The sequence below is a fragment of the Lupinus angustifolius genome, chromosome LG04, assembly GCF_001865875.1.
Source record: "Lupinus angustifolius cultivar Tanjil chromosome LG04, LupAngTanjil_v1.0, whole genome shotgun sequence".
Classification (NCBI taxonomy): domain Eukaryota; kingdom Viridiplantae; phylum Streptophyta; class Magnoliopsida; order Fabales; family Fabaceae; genus Lupinus; species Lupinus angustifolius.
The window spans coordinates 11,628,199-11,635,893 of record NC_032012.1 but is presented as its reverse complement, the minus strand read 5'-3'; the positions used below and the strand labels follow the sequence as shown (position 1 = coordinate 11,635,893).

Below are 7,695 nucleotides of genomic sequence, written 5' to 3'. Positions count from 1 at the left end.
AATTGAAAGGCCAAATAACCTACATGTTCTACTATGAACATGCATTTACATACAAGGACAAAGGACATAGAGTTGATGCATATATGATGAAGAATGGTATAGAGTTCATGCACCATATTCTCAATGAATATATTAAGCTACATTTCCGCTTTAGTTTTATCTATATTCTTCTTGTTGATTTAACATGAAAAATCTTGGCTATATGATGGTAGTATATTCATCATCTTTAGTAGTATTCATATTTAATTATAAAGTCTCCAACCAATTAAAGTTTATAAGAAATATTTTTCCCAACAACCACAACCAAGTAAGACATCAAACATTGGTTCACACACGATATAACTAGACCAAAGTGTCATGAAATTAAACTATGGGACACATTGACAAGAGAAGACTCGCATAAGTGGAGTCATCGTCCCTTCCCTTTATGATCATTAATTAATACTACAACACTGTCATACATAGTATCCTGCACTTAAAATTTGCTATGGTGCCTGAATCTTTCCGACCACATCAACTCTTCAGAACTTGTTGCTGCAATATTGCACAAACCAATAAATAAATGAAGTGATTTAACTACCAAATTTTTAACCATAAATAATCTATGCTCGGCAGAAGTAATTTAGGTTTAATATTGTTAATTGGCTAAATTTTCAGTAACTAGCTAGCAAAAGCGCATACATGTATTAGGCTTGTGAGAATAGTATGTATCATCAGAGTGATTTCATGAAAACCCTTTTACGAATTTTAATGATTTTTTATGGGTATTATTACTAAGAGTGTAATATATATCTATTGTTGTTACGGTAGCTTGCCACAATGATAAATGACACGAAATAATACTTAGTGGTTGGGTCACGACCAGGTCACTCTCTTTAAGACGTTTCGTGACACTGCCAAAAATATGCAAGCAGACTATCAACAACACCGTCCCCAGGATAAAACAGCCCATATGTATGTTATCGAATTCTTACTGCAACGTAAGAACCAATCTCGAATACACCTACCACAATATGGCTACCAGTGTCAATTCTCGAAATTCTCACAATATGACTAACAGTGTCAATTCTCGAAATACCCACAATATGACTACCCATGCCAATTATATTCCCACAATACTGACTACCAGTGTCAGTTCTCGAAATATCCGCAATATGACTACTTGTGCCAATTCTTTTCCGTCAATACTGACTATCAGTGTCAGTTCTCGAAATTCCTACAATATGACTACCTGTGCCAATTCTTAGTACCACGGAAAGAAAGGGGACAAGTTTGTGAGAAATGCATCGGTGGAAAATATGAGTGAGAAAGAAAAAGTTGAATGAAAACGCATTCAACTTGGGGCAATAAAATATGAAGATAAGAAACTTCTATTATAACATGAGATTTTTTCCATGTTCCTAGTCTCTCCAATGTGGGATTTGGGAGTTGTTTTCTTTCAAAACTCTTCTATGTGGGACTTGAAAGTTTTTTAGATTTCACACCCACAACCAAGTTCAAACATCCCCCACTTAAAATTAAAAAACGATTTCCGAGAATATTTGTGGTCTCAATAAGTTTGTGCATAAACAAAGGTGACATGAGACTTGAACCTTTGCTTAGTGAATAAGATCCAGATTTTACTAGAGTGACTTGTAGTCTTGAACTCTATCTCCGGCATCAAACCACACAACCTTTTCAAAGGTGTATTCTGTAAAACCCGTGCGTTAAAGGTCATGCACGTCTATCCCAGTATAGTGAACGCTCTAGAAATTTATGCCGCAAAATTTCATAAGAAGCGGCCCCCACTTCCACATTCACATAGGTGGGTCTATCAAGAGTACTCCTGTAGCCTAGATACTCTACTCCAATTGGAGTATAAATCTCATTAAGAGTTTAACTTATCCTTACATATACTACAGGAATCATGCTTCTCATTATTTTATATTATGTTCATTCTCATATCACTTCACAACTTGTTATTACCCATTGAACATATTTCTTGGGATCTCCAGTCAGTTAGGTCGAGTTACGATCATGAGTGATCCTCGTTCTAAGGGCAATAGTCTCATACTCATAGAAGTATTATGGACTTTCTCTCTAGCTAGTCCTTTCGTCAAAGGATATGCTATGTTATTCTCAATGTGTACATGATCCATTCTAACAGCTCTTGTAGAGAGTAGCTCTCTAATGGTGTTGTGCTTACAACGAATTTGTCGTTTCTTACCATTATAGAAGCGGTTCTTAATTTTTGCAATAGTCGCGATACTATCACAATGGATCAGCACAACTGATATATGTTTTTCCCATAGAGGAATCTTTGCAAACAAGCTTCTCAACCAACTTGCTTCTTTACTAGTTGTTGCTAGTGTTATAATCTCAACATCCATAGTGGATTGAGCTAAAGTAGTCTGTTTCTTGTTAGACTCTAGATATTCCATCTCATTATTTATGGCTTCTCGCCACAAATCAACATCCAAAGAAGTCAAAACTTCTTGGAGAGTTGATAGATTATCCTCAAATATATAGACCACATAATGAGGTTTATACTCTCTAACAATTATTGCTCTCTTACTTCTTCTAGGTTCTGTTTCAAACCTTTCATTTTCTATAATTATCTCTAATCACAAGTATGTGACTAGTTGATGTGCCCCCACTATTCCTCAAGTTAAAAAGGAATTTCTCTTCATTGAAGTCAACATCGTTAGACTCAATGTTTACTTTTGCGTTAAGGTCGTAAAACTTGTACGCCTTGTTTTTTTACAGCATACCCAATGAATACACATTCATGGGCTTTGTGAGTTTAACTCTCTAAGGGCATATCATCAAAAATGATTTCACGAGCAATTCTATGTATCTCATAAGACTGAGACTCTACTGATTTATTATCAGTCATTTGATACTTGAGGTAGTAGTAACATCGTATTTTTTTTATCTTCCTCATTATCATATTTCTTTATTTTTCAAGTGCATACCAAATTAATTTGGCAGACATATATGGGTTGTAGTAATTATAGAGATCATCTGACAAGTCATTCAAAATGAAATTCATAAAAGTAATCATTTTCATTCGAGAGAGCTATATTAATAGCTAGTTTATCCTTTTTCTTTTTTTCAGCTTTCTCCAGCAACATTAGGCCATTAATTTTCAAAATGTGTGCAACTTTTCTTATAGTGAAGAAAAATTTCATCTTATGTTGCTAACGTTTAAAATTTGTACCATCAAACCGAAATGGTTTGTTCAGTTCCTAGCTGTTCGGTCCACTAATATTATCTACGAATGTCGTTGTAGTAGAAACGTCTTAAAAATTGTTGTTACCGTAGCTTGCAACAATTATAAATGGCATGAAATAATACTGGCTGAGTCACGAAGAGGTCGCTCTCTTTAAGACGTTTCGTGACACTGCCAAAAATATGCAAGCAGATTATCAACCACGCTGTCCTTAGGATAAATAGCTCAAATCTCTGTTATCGAATACTTACTGCACTATAAGAACCAATCTCGAATACACCCACTATAATATGACTACCAATGCCAATTCTCGAAATTCCCACAATATCTCTAGCAGTCCAATTCTCAAAATACACACAATATGGCTACCCATGTTAATTCTCTTCCCACAATACTGACTACTAGTATCTGTTCTCAAAATGACCACAATATGGCTATCTGTTCCAATCTTTTCCCTCAATACTGACTATCAGTGTCAGTTCTCGAAATTCCCACAATATGGCTACCTGTTCCAATTCTTAGTACCATAGAAAGAAAAGGGGAGATGTTTGCCGAAAATGCATCGGCAGAAAATATGAAGGAGAAAGAAAAAGTTGAATGAAAACGCATTCAACTTGGGGCAAAAAAATATGAAGATAAGAGACTTCTATTTATAATATGAAGATAAAAGACTTCTATTTATAACATACGTATTACACTTGGTGGAGGTGCTAATCTTATACGGGGATTGACCCCGCATTTGCTAGAGAGTGATGATGCATTCACAAGATCTTATTGGGTGGAAGAAGCATCGGATTTGAGGCAATTGCATGCGGTTTGTTTGTCAGCGGTGCTCTGAGCCAACGAGACGAGTCCCTTGACTCCATTGCAGCATGTTACAGGAAGTCAGGAACAGCTCCACCGGACTGCAGGTAAGTGAGGCATGGAGCTATGCCACTAACAACCTGTCCACATGTTATGGTAGCATGTGCAATGGGTGCACCCACCACAACCATGCACATCAAAACCATACATGTTACCTTAATGCTTGCCATTACTTCACAAACTAATTTGCTGTGTATTTGCTTTTGGATATTGCTTACTTGGTGATATACGGGATGCATGGTATGCAGTTTATATAGAAAATAAGAGAGAGATTATTACATAATGCTGCACTAAAAGATGGATTGTGGCCTAGGCCAATCCTCATTTGACACGTGGTGTACATTGAAAGTATTGTTTACCACTGTGAAAATCAAGGTCTCATGCAATATACTATCTCCTTTTATAATTTACTACAATTCTCCATGAAATAAGAATAATATCCACTTTTTTCTCATAAAGACAAAGTCGTTCCTATTCTTGTTTGGGTCCCACAATATTTACATTTTTTTCCCACAACATCTATTTTTCTCCTCACTTTCCTTTTGGTTAATAACAACCAAGAGTTGTTCTTATTTAAGAACAAAAGTACGGAAATAAAAACAACATAGTGGAGAACAAAGTAAGAATGTTCTTATTCCGTTAAGAAAAACCATTATGGTTGCTCTTAAAATTGGGAACCTCTCCTATGTTAGTGCAGTACAAGAATGAGGCTTAGTTTCGTTTGATGATTTTAAAATACATTTTAATACAAAATAAACTTAAATTTTAAGTCATTAAAACTTTTTAAATAACACACATTATTATCTTATTCGGTATTGAATTCTTCATTACCAAAGTAATCTACCAAGCATTAATATTGAATATCCTTGAAAGTGAATGCTATCATTCATTTGAAATTAAAAAAAAACAAAGACATTATTATAATAATTTGCTTCATTTCACTAAAAATAAGGAGAAATTATTCCATTATAATTATATTAACTATATATAAAATTATTTTGTAAAATTTTAATTTTAATAAAAAACTTTAAGACATTATTCTAATATAATTATTAATTGTATATATAAGATTATTTGCTGTGATTTTCATTCTAATAAAAAATTGAGACATTTTTTTAATATAATTATAGATAATTTTAATTATATATAGGATATATATCATAAAGATTCAGTAAAGTTTTATATTGATTGTCAACTATCTAACATAACATTGATCTTTATCTGTGCTTAGAACCAAAAATAATAATATTAAGCACACATAAATAGATTTAATGCCTAACACATAATTTATAAGAGTATTATGACATTATCGGCTTATTTAATCAACTCTCCTTCATGGAAAAATAAATTTTGTAGTTATTTATTAATTAGGTAAGTTATCCCATCCAGATCTACCATCTTCCAATTTGATATGGATCTCCTGATTGTTATCAAGATGCATGCGGCAACCATGGGTTTGTTAGCAGTTGGGTCCCATTAAATGCTCAATGGTAGATCCTCTTGTCTTTGAGCATGTAGCTATCTATTAATATTACATTCATGAGAAAAATATGTATATTGATAATGTATAAGTTTTATATATTATTAATATATTATTTATTATTCATACTAAAGTAACTTAAATAAATGATTGATAATGTAGTATGTATGTATAAATCTTTACACGAATAATCTATATATTTTACATACTAGATTTATTGCTCTGCAATAATGTATCATCTCATATTTGAGCACCTGAGCGTTATATTAGACGTTAGATTTATGAGAAAAATACATATAGACTGATAATATAAGAAAATTTTATATTGTCATCACATCATCTATTATTTATTTTAATCTTCGTTAACTTTTAAATAAAAGTAGTACAGGTGAAAGATAGATAATATATTGACTATGTATAAATTTTTTTATACTGTATATTTTTTATACTCTAGATTTATTGCGTGGACTGAAGTTCAATCTCATCTATCCATATACATCTACCCTAATTTGTACAATTGTATAACTTCGTTAATCGAAGAAGAAATATTCCTACAGGTTATCTTTTTTTCCTCTCTTATTTACCAAGAACAAATGATAATTTAATTGGATGTCCAATATTTTCCAACAATTATTAAGATCAAAATTGGCAGCCGTTTCAAGGAATGGTGGATTTATTTCTAGAGTTAAGTGCACTCACGTTCCCGGAGTTAAATTATATAAATCATTTATATTTTTTTTCATATCTACACAAATTATCCTAATTTATATATATATATATATATATATTTATATTATTACATTATTGACTCTTGTAGAAGAAATAAATATATTTTGTAAGAATATAATATTTATTCTCCACCTATATAAAGATTTATATATAGTCACTAAATTGTCCGCTACTCTTTTAGATTACTTTTTGAAGAGTCTATGATGATTAAATATGAAGGTGGATGATACAGTGATTGTGTATAAAACTCACACACTCTCACTAAATACATATTTTTCTCATCTTTTAAACAAAAGACGGTAAGAAATGTAATTAAGTTAAACAAAACATGGTATATTATGGAAACAAATCAAAATAGTATACGAGTCAATACCTATTGAGTATTTTTGTCCTTACAATATAGTATAAAAGTGATTTAAATAATATCCTCTTAGAATTTTTTATGCATTTGTAACGAACTAAAAATAATGAAGAGATCTTGACTCTTATACTATTTGCACTTTTTTATAAGCAAAGATTTGTATTAAAGCAGCACAAGGGGTGCCAACCCGAATACAGAAGGAACTACAAGACAAAAGAAGGCATAAAGCACATTAAAAAAACAACATTTCGAATTAGTACACGACTGAGCAAAAATGAATAGATTTTGATTAATGCTCGAAGCAAACCAAGACCACGATCTAACCTGAATCAAGTCCAGAATTTGCACAAAACTAATCTCCTTATCCGAAAAATGGAGTCATTCCACATTAACCAAATAGACCAAATCAGGGTAAACCACAACATTCTCCATAATTGTCTCCCTTTTGAATTCTTGCATAACAATTCATGATAATTAAACAGCTTCCAACAGTACTCTGCTGCAAAACAAATGGAATCTGCAACCAAGCATAAAAACCTCGCCAGACAGAGGAAGCAAAAGAGCAAGACAAAATTAGATGATCAAGAGATTCAGAATAATTCAAACACAAAACACAATTTAACTCATCAACACTATGAATAATTCTTCTCTTAAACAACTCCTCCTTAGTTGCAATTCTACCACACAGAGTTTTCCAAACAAACAACACACCTTTGAAGAAGCACAATTAATCCAACTTTTATTAAGAATAAAACCAACCTCATTTTGTTGGACATTAATTTGAGCAAAGTAAGCTTTTTTAACCACATACCTTCCTGAGTTATCTAAACTCCATGTCCAAGTATCTACACTATCTCTTCTATAGGAATGAGAAGCAATCAGGTGATACAAAGAACTGACTGGATTTTCCTCCCAATCAAACAACCTTCTCCTCCAAAGAACATTCCAATTCCACTGGTTGTTGATCCAGACCCCACAATTTGAAACTAGCGCTTGTCTATTCAAAGCAAGAGCAAACAACCTGGGAAAAGTCTCCTTCAAACAACACTG

General features: G+C 32.6%; 1 pseudogene; it reads right to left on the bottom strand.

Annotated features, from left to right (window-relative positions):
• Positions 309 to 4,290, bottom strand: LOC109344840 (annotated as a pseudogene).